Source organism: Apium graveolens, chromosome 8 (assembly GCF_009905375.1).
Source record: "Apium graveolens cultivar Ventura chromosome 8, ASM990537v1, whole genome shotgun sequence".
Lineage (NCBI taxonomy): Eukaryota > Viridiplantae > Streptophyta > Magnoliopsida > Apiales > Apiaceae > Apium > Apium graveolens.
The window spans coordinates 89,208,631-89,223,188 of NC_133654.1; positions in this window are offsets into that span (position 1 = coordinate 89,208,631).

Here is a 14,558-nt window from a genome sequence, read left to right on the forward strand (position 1 = left end):
CACAATATATAATATTAGACAACATGTAAACATTCAAATGATTCTCAAATAAACTGGCCAGAAATAAATGTACATACTTCAAATAAATATTTTCAGTATACACTAACAATCTCCCACTTATACTCAAAATAATCTATGTGTACATCAGTGTTTATTTAATCCACTATTACATAAAAAACTATATGTCCATCCATCTTACTCCTATCGCTTCCACATGCTTGTCAAAAACCTTGGTTGGCAAGCTCTTTGTGAAAGAATCTGCTCGGTTGTCTTCTGTTGTGAATATGTTGTGCACTTGATGAGTACCTAAACAAAACATCTAAGTAGATTTTACTTAGTGAAATAATGTAGCACTCGACGGATAAGAATTATAGTCCCGACGGATAACTCATTTTAGTCCCGACGGATGAGTAACTTATTATCCATCGAGTGAGTAGCTTATGTAATAATGAGTTTGTAGCATAGTGTTGTATACACCTTTGTATAGAATCTGTAGTAGTATATAAGTCATGTTGACTTTAACTAGATATGCAGAATAGGTTGATTAACTGTACATAAGCAATGTCTTGTAATTCTGTATAAGTGAAATGAAGTCAAGTGCCAAAATAGCTATCAACGGATGCTTAACAAAGCTTCGACGGATGATCAAATGACTTTCAACGGATGTTTAAAATAGCAGTCGACGGATGATCAAGTAAGTCATCGACGGATGATCTGAAAGTCGACGGATGATAATATCAAGATTCAAACATCAGTTGAACAGTGAAAGCTGACACACAGCCGTCGAGATGGATACAAACACACTGTGGAAGCCCATTAACTGGGTAATAGAGGATGAAAAGCAGCAAAGATCAAGACTGTTAGATTTTATATTTATTCAGTTCTTTTGACTTTGTAATCTTGGTAATATATAAACCAAGAGAGTAGTAAATAGAAAAATAACTAAGAGAGCTAAGAAACAAATACAGAGAAATCTTTGTAAGCACTATCTTTAGCATTTCCTGTGTTCTTAGTAGTTCTATTTTGTATAAGCAGCTGTGAGCATTTCTGCACACAGAGTTCTCTCGATATATTAAATATATCTCTGGTGGAATTGTTTAAATCCACCAGAAAGTTTTAAAGACTCTTGTTTTTAATTACTCTTGTTTTGATTCATTAAAGTTTATATTCCGCATTGTGCTAATCAAAACAAATATATCTATAATCGAGTTGAACATTTTTATCTTAAAGAAAAAGTTCAAGAATTCCATTGAACCCCCCTTCTGTAATTCTTGCTATATTGTTAAGGGACTAACAATTGGTATCAGAGCAAGCTCTTAATCTACAAAGAGTTTAAAGATCAAAACAATTCAGGAAGATGAACAAGAAAGATGTTGGAGTCAAGATTCCTTTTCTTGATAAAGATAATTACCATCATTGGAAGGTAAAGATGCATCTTCATATGCTTTCTCAAGATGAGGCCTATGTGGACTGCATAGAAAGAGGCCCTCATGTTCCAATGAGAGCTGCAACAGGAAATGAACCATCAGTTCCAAAGCCAAGGCATGAATGGTCTGATCCTGATCTTGAACAAGTCAGGAAAGATAAAAAGGCCATGAACATTCTGTTCAATGGTGTTGATGCAGATATGTTTGATAACATCATCAACTGCAAGACTGCCAACGAAGTTTGGGACACAATACAGATAATCTGTGATGGTACTGAGCAAGTAAGAGAAAATAAAATGCAGCTCCTGATTCAGCAATATGAGCATTTTCACAATGAAGAAAGTGAGCCACTCACTGACATTTTTAGTAGATTTCAAAAGCTACTAAATGCTCTTAAATTACATGGAAGAGTCTATCAGACTAAAGATTCCAATCTGAAATTTCTTAGATTTCTTCCAAAGGAATGGAAACCAATGACAGTCTCATTGAGAAACTTACAAGATTATAAGGAGTTTACTTTGGAGAGACTGTATGGCATTCTGAAGACCTATGAGCTTGAAATAGAGCAGGATGAAAGAATGGAGAGAGGAAAGGAGAAAGGAGGATCCATTGCACTAGTGGCTGAACTGGAAAAGGAGAAGGAAGTGAAGATGGAAGCTATGGAATCAACTTCAAAGGCCTGTGAAAGCAAGGGTAAAGGGCTAGCTGCAGAAAGTGAAGATTCTTTGAGTCAAGATGACATGGAGGACATTGATGAGCATCTAGCATTCCTTTCAAGAAGATTTGCCAAGCTCAAGTTCAAGAAGAACTTTGGAGCTGCCAACCCAAATAGAAACATGGTGGATAAATCAAAATTCAAGTGTTTCAAATGTGGCTTGGCAGGGCATTTGGCAAATGAGTGTAGAAAGTCAGATTCCAGTAAGAAAAGATTTGAGTCTGTGGATTATAAGCAAAAATATTTTGATTTACTCAAACAGAAGGAAAGGGCTTTTATTACACAAGAGAATGACTGGGCAGCTGATGGTTTGGATGAAGATGAGGATGTCAGCTATGTCAATCTAGCCCTTATGGCCAAGTCGGATGAAACAGAGACAAGTTCCTCAAGCAATCAGGTAATTACTACAAACCTTGCACATTTATCTAAAGCTGAGTGTAATGATGCAATAAATGACATGTCTACAGAATTGTATCATTTGCGTGTTACACTTAAGTCCCTCACTAAAGAAAATGCTAAAATCAAAGAAAACAACTTGTTTTTGAGTGAGAGGAATAATGTGCTTGAGTCTCAGTTTGTTGAGTTTGAGAAACTAAAAATTGAGTGTAGAATTGCTAAGGAGGAATTAACTGAGTCCTTGAAAAAGGAAGAAATTTTAAAGAAGCAGCTCGATCGTGAACAGGAGGTGATTAAAGCATGGAAAACATCCAGAGATGTTCATGCTCAAATCACCAAGGTTCAAGGAATTGAGTCCTTTTGTGATGAAGCCTGGAAAAAGAATAAGGAGAAACTAGAACCTATTTTGGTAGATGGATTGCTGACAGATGTTGACTCGACGGATGATGAGGACTATCCGTCGGATAATAAAATGTGTTATCCGTCGAATGATAAAAATCCTCATTCGTCGGCTGTGAGCAAACCCATTAGCAAAGCCAAATTAACCAAGCTAAATGAAAAGTATGGGTCTGTTTCCAAGAACTTTGTTTCAGGGGAGTCAAGTCAAGCCAAGAAAGGGAAGAAGGCTAATGTTGGTCACATGACTGTCAAACAGTTGAGTGACAGACTTGAGAAGATAGAGGTAAAAACAGAGACTAAAAGGAAAAACAATAGGAATGGTAAAGTAGGGATTAACAAACATAATAACTACACACCTGACAAATATGCTCCTAGAAAAATCTGTGTCAAATGTGGTAGTGTAAATCATTTGTCTGTTAATTGCAAATCTGCCATGCCTACTCCCATGTATGTTCAGCCTCAATTCTTTAACATGAATGCCATGCCTCCTATTCCTGTTAATGCTATGCCTACACAGAACATGAATGCACAGTTTGCTAATATGCCATTTGCACCTAATCCATATTATGCTGCCTCAAATGCCATTTAGCATGCCTTACTGGAATAACATCTTTGCACCAAGCATGCCATTTCCTGTTAGCCATAACATGCATAATAATTATGTTGCATCTAGTGGTTTCAAAGGCCCAACCCAAATGACTAAGGAAGAATCTGAAATTCCTAAGTCAAATGAGTTAAGACCTAAGAAACAGAAGAAGAAAGCTAACAAGGCAGGACCCAAGGAAACTTGGGTACCAAAATTAACTTGATTTGATTTTAATGTGTGCAGGGAAACAGAAGGAATCTTTGGTACTTGGATAGTGGTTGTTCAAGACACATGACTGGTGATTCTACCCTGCTCACAGAGTTTAAAGAGAGAGCTGGCCCAAGTATCACTTTTGGAGATGACAACAAAGGTTATACTATGGGATATGGCTTGATTTCAAAGGACAATGTCATCATTGAAGAAGTTGCCTTAGTGGATGGTCTCAAACACAATCTGTTGAGTATCAGCCAGCTTTGTGATAAAGGCAACTCAGTAACCTTCAACAAAGAAACCTGTGTTGTGATTAATAATCAAAACAACAAAGTGGTTCTCACTGGTGTAAGAAGAGGAAATGTGTATCTAGCTGACTTCAACTCAACTAAAGCAGAATCTGTAACTTGTCTTCTCAGTAAAGCAAGTCAAGATGAAAGTTGGCTATGGAACAAGAAGCTATCCCATTTGAACTTCAAGACCATGAATGAGCTGGTAAAGAAAGAGCTGGTTAGAGGCATTCCTCTGGTGGAGTTTACAAAGGATGGACTGTGTGATGCCTGCCAAAAAGGGAAGCAAATTAAAGCATCATTCAAGAAGAAACTTGATTCAGCAATTGAAGAACCTCTGCAACTGCTTCACATGGATTTGTTTGGACCAGTCAATGTATTGTCAATCTCAAAGAAAAGATTTTGCCTAGTAATTGTAGATGATTTCTCAAAGTTTTCTTGGACCTATTTCCTAAAGTCCAAAGATGAAGCTAGTGAAATCATCATCAATCACATAAGGCAAGTTAACAATCATCCTGATTTCAAAGTTAGAAGAATCAGGAGTGACAATGGAACTGAGTTCAAGAACTATGTCATGAGAGCATTCTGTGAGGAAAATGGGATCCTGCATGAGTTTTCAGCAGCAAGGACTCCACAACAGAATGGAGTAGTGGAAAGAAAGAATAGATCTCTTATTGAAGCTGCAAGGACAATGCTTGAAGAATCAAAATTACCAACATATTTCTGGGCTGAAGCTGTCAACACTGCATGCTACACTCAGAACATCTCTCTGATTAATCAAGCAAAATGCAAGACACCTTATCAATTGTTCAAGAACAAGAAGCCAACTCTGAACTTTCTTCATGTCTTTGGCTGTAAATGCTATATTCTGAGAAATCAAACTGATCAAAATGGGAAGTTTGATGCTAAAGCAGATGAAGGAATTTTTGTTGGATATGCTGTTGGTAAAGCATATAAAGTCTACAATCTAAGAACCAACATTGTTGTTGAATCAATACATGTTGTGTTTGATGATAAAAAGATTGAAGGACTAAAAGATGGAGATTACCATGAGAGCCTCAAATTTGACAATGTTGAGATGGTCAGTGAAGAAAGTGATGATGAAAGTGATCAAGAAACAGTGTCTAAGGATAATGCAGACAAATTTACTACAATTGAAGCACAAAACTCTTCATCTAGGCCTAATCTACCTCAACCAAGAAAATGGACAAAAGATCACCCCTTAGAACTGATTATTGGTGATGTTTCTTCCAGAGTTTAAACCATGAGAGCAACTCGAGAAGAATGTCTATACAGCAGCTTCCTGTCTAAGGAAGAACCAAAGAAGGTAGAAGAAGCCTTATCAGACCCTGGTTGGATTTTAGCTATGCAGGAGGAGCTAAACCAATTTGAAAGGAATAAAGTATGGAAGCTGGTACCCAAGCCTAAAGGAAAGAATCTAATAGACACCAAATGGGTATTTAGAAACAAGATGGATGAAAATGGCATAGTAGTAAGGAACAAAGCAAGATTGGTTGCTAAAGGCTATTGTCAGCAAGAAGGGATAGATTTTGATGAAACATTTGCTCCTGTTGCAAGACTTGAAGCCATCAAAATCTTCTTAGCCTATGCAGCCCATGCCAATTTCAAGGTCTATCAAATGGATGTCAAAAGTGCCTTTCTGAATGGAGATTTGGAGGAAGAAGTGTATGTAAGTCAACCTCCTGGCTTTGAAGATCCAAATTTCCCTAAGTATGTCTATTATCTACTGAAAGCACTTTATGGAATGAAGCAAGCACCTAGAGCCTGGTATGATACTTTATCAAAGTTCCTTTTGGAAAATCACTTCACAAGAGGTACTGTAGATAAAACTTTATTTTTCAGAAATGTGAATGGCTCTAGCATACTTGTTCAAATTTATGTAGATGATATTATTTTTAGCTCTACAGATGAGAAATTTTGTAAAAAGTTTGCCAAACTGATGCAAAGCAAGTATGAAATGAGTATGATGGGAGAACTAACTTACTTTCTTGGTTTACAAGTTAAGCAAGTTAGTGATGGAATATTCATTAGTCAAACTAAATATATTTTTGATCTTTTAAAGAAGTTTGATCTAATGGATTGCACATCTGCAAAAACTCACATGGCCACTACAACTAAGCTTGAACTAAACACTACTGAAAAGACTGTGGATATTTCAAGTTATAGAGGCATGGTTGTCTCACTTCTGTACTTAACAGCCAGTAGGCCAGATATAATGTTTGCTACATGTTTGTGTGCTAGATTTCAGGCTGATCCTAGAGAGTCTCATTTGATAGCTATTAAAAGAATTTTCAGATATCTCAAAGGAACACCAAACCTTGGCATTTGGTATCCTAGAGATTCTGGTTTTGATCTAACTGGTTATTCAGATGCAGATTATGCAGGTTGCAGAATTGATAGAAAAAGCACAACAGGAACCTGTCAATTTTTAGGAGACAAGCTTGTGTCCTGGTTCAGTAAAAAGCAAAATTCAGTTTCTACTTCTACAGGTGAAGCTGAATATATTGCTGCTGGCAGTTGCTGTGCACATATTTTATGGATGAAAAATCAATTGCTAGACTATGGTTTGCAAGTTGAAAGGATTCCTATTTTCTGTGACAACACAAGTGCAATTGCCATCACTGAAAATCCAGTGCAACATTCAAGGACAAAGCATATAGACATCAAGTACCATTTCATAAGGGAACATGTAATGAATGGTACTGTAGAGTTATATTTTGTTCCAAGTGAGAAGCAACTTGCAGATATTTTTACCAAGCCACTGGATGAATCCACCTTTTCTAGGTTGGTAAGTGAGTTAGGTATGCTTAATTACTCTTGAATTTATCTGAATTATTCTTGCAAGTTGAAAAGAAGCCAGAAATTTAGTTGATTTTTGGTCTTGGATGAAATTTTGGCTAAGTCAAAATTTGTATCTCGACGGATGACCATTATCCATCGGGTTGAGTCATCCGTCGATATACAAATTGTAAATAAAAATCAATTACTTTTCTGGAATATTTTAAAGCTCGACGAATAACATCTTATCCTCATCCGTCGAAGTGTCTAAATCTTAACCGTTAATTCCCTGAACATTATCCATCGAGTATACTTACAGTTTGTAAGCATTACACGACGGATAATGGGTGGAATTTTTAAAGTTTATTTTAAAAACGGTTATTTTAGGCAATTTCTATTGGGTAATTTACTTCTCTTTATTATTATTATCCATTGATTTTGAGTAGAGTATAAAAGCTTATTTCATTCTAATCATTTTCTTTTATCATTCTCAAATTCAACTGTGTTATTTCATTCTCTCTCAAACAAAAATCCTCTTTCTCTTCAAGCATCTCTTCTCTAACAATGGCACCCGTAGTAAAGATCATGTCACAGACTGGGTTCATCTATGAGAAGAACAACTTCACTGCCTTGGTCAATAAGGGGATTCAGCAATCTGAAGACTATCATAAGATAATGGACTTCGTGAAGAACTGCAAGTTATGTTTTGCTATACTGGAATCACCCACAATCTATTGTGAAGTTGTTGAGGAGATGTGGACAATAGCAATCTACAACTCTACTGACAAAACCATCACTCTGACCATCAAAGGTAATGTTTTCTGTATCAATAGTGATGTAATAAAAGCATGTATCAAGATTCCTGATGATAATGTTACTGCACCACACACTGACACTGATATTGTCAATATGCTAAATTCCATTCATTATGCACTTCCTACTGCAAAACTAAGTGAAATTAGAAGACTAGGTCTTAGGAAGGAATGGAGTTACTTGTGTGATGTAGTAACTAAGGTCTTTTCTGGAAAAATCAGTAATTTTGATTCTGTGAACATTTCCATGCTTAACATGCTATACATGCTAGTTACAGACAAATATTACAATTTTAGTGACCTGGTTGTGTATGAGTTAGGTTTTAAACTAGGTGACTTAGCCAAAAGAGGAAAGAATATTTACTATGCTAGATTTTTCATGTTTTTGGCTAACCATCTTTGTGAAGAGATTGTACTTGAGAACCCAACCAATAAATTAGCTTGTTGGGTTCAAGAGAGAAGAATCATTGTAGATTTGAATAGAGCCAACCATCACAGGGATGTGCCAATGTTCTATTTTCCTGTAATGCTGACACCTCAGGTAAGTGAGGTAAGTTCATCTACACCCTCAACTATTCCAATCCCTTATATTTCCGTGACATCAGGGATAACTATGGCAACTGTGACAATGACCAAACAGTTGCCTACCAAAGCTGCCTAAACAACTGCAATTCTTAAATCCAAATCAAAGAAAACCCCCTTTGGTATCTCTCAAAAGGTACCAGTTGAAAAATCTACCAAATCCTAAGAGGGGAGTGTGAAGGAGGGTAAGATAGGTGAGGGAAGGGGTGAACATCAAAGAAACCCCAAGGATAAGGTTGGAGAGATGAGTGAATCCCAGCCTAGCCACACTGCAGTTTCCCAACAAACTGCAGTGCTTAAAAAGGACAGAAGCTCACTTCTAGCTGTATCCTCCCAAAAGGATGTGGCTATTGAACAAAGCTCTCATCCAAGAGCACAGACCAAGAGGGTTAGGGACACAAGCTCACACTAAACTTACACTAGAAAGAAGAAATCCAAAACAACTGGGGATGCACAGGGCACACACTTAGTGCAAACTGGTGCTAAAGACACAGTCCCTGCACCTTCTTAAATTCAGATTAATGTGGCTCCAATAAATGTGGAGTCACAGCCAAAATCTCTCATTATAGAAGCCACTGAAACACAATACTCACCAACCAACTCACTGGAAGTGGACATGATAAACACTTCAATTCCTGATTCTCCTTCTTTAACTCTGTTGGGGAAGCCAAAATCCAGTGCAAGTGAGCATCATCTTTTAGATGATTTGTTGGCTCACTTGCCAATTCTTTCTGATTCTATTGTGACATCTGTGCCTCAAATAACTTCAATCAACACAGAGTCAACAATAGTTTCTCTTCCCACCTCATTCATTTCTACTCTCTCGATGGATATTGCTCATCCGTCGAGTGGTGATTGTGTCCTGATGGATAAGCTTAACAGCAGTTATCCGTCGGATAGCTTTACCACTCACCCGACGGATATCACTTATCCGTCGAGTGTCTCTGCACAACTTCAAACTTCAATAATTTCAAGTGCAGAAGATTTGGTGGTAATACAATCACTCTTAGGACTGAGAGAGGAGAGTGTATTGAGTGAGAGGCTGGGTTGCTCCCAGGCAAAAGGAGAGGAAAAGAGTGAATCTCAACAATCCATTCATTCAGGATTGGCAAAAGTGAGTGAGAGGAGTCCCACCTTAGTAGGTGAAGGTGAGGGTGTGAGGGTGGGGAGCTAGGGTGAGACCCTGATGCAACAAAAGAGAGAACATGAGAGAAAAGTAGGTACTGGAGAAATAAGGATGGAACCAGCCATTGCTAGTGAGTCAATGATTGTGGATGATGCTGAAAAGGAAAGACAATTTCAGCAACATTACAAAGCTGTAATTGATAACATTTCCTTGGATCCTGACACTTTTACTCACCCTATTTCAGCCTATCAACTGTTGGCTGCTCAGAGCAATGTGGAGGCAGAGCAGACTTTGCACTTAGTGCACACCAGATAATCTCTTCAAAGAGATAAAGCTGCTGTAAACAGGATGCCTCCTCAAGCTGGAGAGCCATCTGAAGAATTTGGAGTAAATTCTGATGATGATGACTCTAGTTCTTTGCATGGAAGCATGAACTTAGGGGGAGCTGAAGGCCCAAGTTCTGCTTTAAGTTTACCTGAATGGGCATGGGCAAAGGACTTTACTCCAGGACAATTTAAGGTGTCTTTGGTAAAACAAGTAACAGCTATTCAGCAAGCCCTTCAGGAAGCTTCAGATGCTGGTACCAAGGCTGTTCTTAAAGCTCATCTAGACTCTATGCACTTAATGAAGATCCAACACTCCAGATAGAATATCAGTGTGGATGAATTGAAAAAGGAGATAGCTGACTTAAAGACATACAACTCTAAGAAGCTGGATTCAATAATGCCATATGGTACCTTGCATGATCTTTTACTAAGGTTGAGAAGAGAATCAGATTCTGACAAGAAGATAGCCAAGCTGGAGACCCGAGTCCAGGTTATTGAGAATTCAGTGGCTCTACTTCTTCAAAATCAACAGACTCAGACAAATCTTCTCATGCAACTGGCTAAAGCACAAGGCCTAACTCCTCCACTTGATGATAACAAAAAGGGGGAGAGAGAATCAAGTAAGGGGGAGAAAGGACCAACTGAGGGGGAGAACATTGTAGTTCAAATCAGCAAAGTAATTGTACCTTCAATTACTATCTCCAAGCCACCAGTTGCAGATGGTATAGATCTTATAAATGCAGCAGCAGCAAATTTAAAAGATGCTGATAAAGAAGAATTGACTCTGATCAACTGGAAAAAGATTGATGAGGAAATACAGAAAAAGTTTCAATTAGTCAAGGAACCAGATCAGTCAGCCATCCATCACTCTCATGTCAAGCCAATCAATGTAAATGAGATGAGCATGAACTATCTGGAGAAAGGACAATCTTCCTGCATCAAGACTACAAAGGCTGAGATAATTCTTAAACCAAGGGCAAACTATCCAAAGTCATATTTGAAGAACCCTATGGATACTGTATATGAGACACCCAAGCCTAATGAAAAGAAGCTTCTGTCAAGATCTATTCTCCTCTACAAAGATCCAGCTGATTCAACCTCAAGAAAGAGAATTGCAAAAATATTTAGAAATGGAAAGGAAATTTGTGTGGTAGCTGGACATTCACAATTTGCTCATGCAAAGGAAGAAGAAAAAGCCAGATTGAAGCAGGAAAAGAGGCAAGCTGCTCTAGATGCAAAGAAGTCTAAATAAAAGAAAGAACAGTTTGCTATCTTGACAAAGCTACATGCTGTGAACTCTTCTCAACAAATTCTCTCTCAAGCTACTGAATCAAAGAAGAAGATTGAAGAACAGAAGAAATCTCCAAGAAAGAAAGAACTGGCTAAAAGAACAAAAAGAAAGTTGGATATTGTTAACAAGGAATTGGAAGATCAATTTCCAATGGAATCCACTAAAGCTGAAACTCAAGCATCAAAGCCCTCTGTGGTATTTGAAGACATAAGGGTGGTGGACCCCTACAGGAACATACATGGAGAGCCCATTGTGCCAAAGGATGAGCCAATAGAGTGGGATAAATTACCAATTCCTGACTTCAACTTGCCAATTCTCACCAAGCCAAGAAGGACAAAATCAAGGGCAGTCAAGAAAGTGAAGCTGTCACCTCTCAAATCCAAGGCAGTAGTCAAAGCTCAACCCAAGATCAACAAGGGAGACTACTTGTACTTGTGTGACATCAAAGAATTCTCAGACCTAAACCTTTATCTGGAGGAGCTGGATGAGGTAAGGGCAATTGATGCATACATAAACCTACCTGAAAGGTTGGTATTCAAGTACAAAGGAGGAAGGGAGATTCAGTGGCCTCTTCACAGGATACTTCAAGAAAGCCAAGCTGTGTTGATCAAAGTCTATTCATCCTTCAAGAAAAACTTTGGGTTTAATGTAACTGCAAGAAGATTAGTATTGAAGAAGATTGAAGAGCTAAGGAGTGTTAGAGCCAAAGATGCACTACCCAAAACTCTTAACATCCCATACACAGGGAGAAGAGTGCATCTAAGGCCCTACTGGCTGATGGAATTCATGGATGACAAGGATGTGAGAAGATTCTTCAGATTAGAAGACCAATTAAGTATCTCTAGCAATGAGACTCTCTTGGAAATGCAAGAAATGTTAGATCTCTCAGAATTTGATGAATTAGAATTCCACAGACAGCTCCAGAATCAAATTGAAGAAAATAACAGAAAGCTTGGAAGAAGATCCAGACCTTCAAGAAACTAGAAAAATCTGCTCAGGCTAGAGGAGCATCTTGAACTGACTGTGAGCCAAACCTTGTATATCTTGTTTAAATTGAAGCACTTTCAGTTTTATCTACTTATCTTTAAAGATATATCTTTAGGATGTTTTGTTATCATCAAGTATCTCTTAATTTATGGCTACAATTCCAGTAGACATAAATTGGGGGAGATTGTTGTGAATATGTTGTGCACTTGATGAGTACCTAAACAAAACATCTAAGTAGATTTTACTTAGTGAAATAATGTAGCACTCGACGGATAAGAATTATAGTCCCGACGGATAACTCATTTTAGTCCCGACGGATGAGTAACTTATTATCCATCGAGTGAGTAGCTTATGTAATAATAAGTTTGTAGCACAGTGTTGTATACACCTTTGTATAGAATCTGTAGTAGTATATAAGTCATGTTGACTTTAACTAGATATGCAGAATAGGTTGATTAACTGTACATAAGCAATGTCTTGTAATTCTGTATAAGTGAAATGAAGTCAAGTGCCAAAATAGCTATCAACGGATGCTTAACAAAGCTTCGACGGATGATCAAATGACTTTTAACGGATGTTTAAAATAGCAGTCGACGGATGATCTGAAAGTCGACGGATGATAATATCAAGATTCAAACATCAGTTGAACAGTGAAAGCTGACACACAGCCGTCGAGATTGATACAAACACACTGTGGAAGCCCATTAACTGGGTAATAGAGGACGAAAAGCAGCAAAGATCAAGACTGTTAGATTTTATATTTATTCAGTTCTTTTGAATTTGTAATCTTGGTAATATATAAACCAAGAGAGTAGCAAATAGAAAAATAACTAAGAGAGCTAAGAAACAAATACAGAGAAATCTTTGTAAGCACTATCTTTAGCATTTCCCGTGTTCTTAGTAGTTCTATTTTGTATAAGTAGCTGTGAGCATTTCTGCACACAGAGTTCTCTCGATATATTAAATATATCTCTGGTGGAATTGTTTAAATCCACCAGAAAGTTTTAAAGACTCTTGTTTTTAATTACTCTTGTTTTGATTCATTAAAGTTTATATTCCGCATTGTGCTAATCAAAACAAATATATCTATAATCGAGTTGAACATTTTTATCTTAAAGAAAAAGTTCAAGAATTCCATTCAACCCCCCCTTCTGGAATTTTTGCTATATTGTTAAGGGACTAACATCTTCTGATGATATGTGAGCCACAACTATATCCCTTCGCTTTACGATTCCTCGTATGAGATGATACTTACGTTCAATATGTTTAGCTGTTTTGTGGTCTCGCGGTTCCTTTGAATTTGCCACAGCACCAGTGTTATCACAATACACCGTCAAGCTCCTAGGCAAATTAGGTACCACATCTAAGTCCAAAAGGAAGTTCCTGAACCATACAACCTCCTTGGCAGCCTCAGAGGCCGCCACGTACTCGGCCTCCATGGTGGAGTCTGCAATGTATTTCTGCTTTACACTCCTCCATATAACGGCTCCACCTCCCAAAGTAAAAACATATCCCGAGGTTGATTTCCTCTTATCCCTATCTGATTGGAAATCTGAATCAGTATATCCCAAAGGAAATAGATCTGAGGCCTTGTAAATTAACATATACTCCTTAGTCCTTCTCAGGTACTTGAGTATAGTTTGACTGCACTCCAAAGTTCCTGACCTAGGTTCGACTGATATCTACTAACCATGCCTACAGCAAAGCAGATGTCAGGCCTCGTACATAACATAGCATACATTAAGCTTCCACATGCCGAAGCATAAGGAACTGCTTTCATGCTCTCTATATCCTTAGGTGTCGAAGGAAACTGCTTCTTAGATAGAGCAACTCCATGCTTAAAAGGTAAAAAACCTTTCTTGGAGTTCTGCATGTTAAAACGAGTTAATACTTCATCAATGTAGGGCTCTTGAGATAAAGCCAACATCCTTTTCTTGCGATCCCTTATAACTTTGATCCCAAGGATGTATGCCGCTTCACCTAAGTCCTTCATGTCAAATTGTTTGAACAACCATGCCTTTACTGATGACAACATCTCAACATTGTTTCCAATGAGTAAAATATCATCAACATATAGTACTAGAAAAACCACTGCATTACCTTCACTTCTCTTATACACGCACGATTCGCTTGGACTTTGATCAAATCCATATGACTGGACTGCCTGATCAAAATGAATATTCCAGTCTCTAGAAGCTTGTTTAAGTCCATAAATAGACCTCTTAAGCTTACATACCAGATGCTCTTGGCCTTCCTTAATGAATCCTTTTGGTTGCTGCATATAGATGGTTTCTTCAAGACTTCCATTAAGAAAAGCTGTCTTGACATCCATTTGTCAAATCTCATAATCGAGATGAGCTGCTATAGATAAAAGAATACGGATTGACTTAAGCATGACTACCGGTGAAAAGGTTTTCTCATAATCGATACCTTCTTTCTGAGTATACCCTTTCGCAACAAGTCTTGTTTTCCAGGCTTTCACCTTTTTATCTAATCCCCTCTTTTTCTTGTAGATCCACTTACATCCAATAGTATTTATACCTTTGGGTGGTTCCACGAGCTCCTAGACCTGATTAGAATACATTGATTCTATCTCAGATTCCATCGCCTTT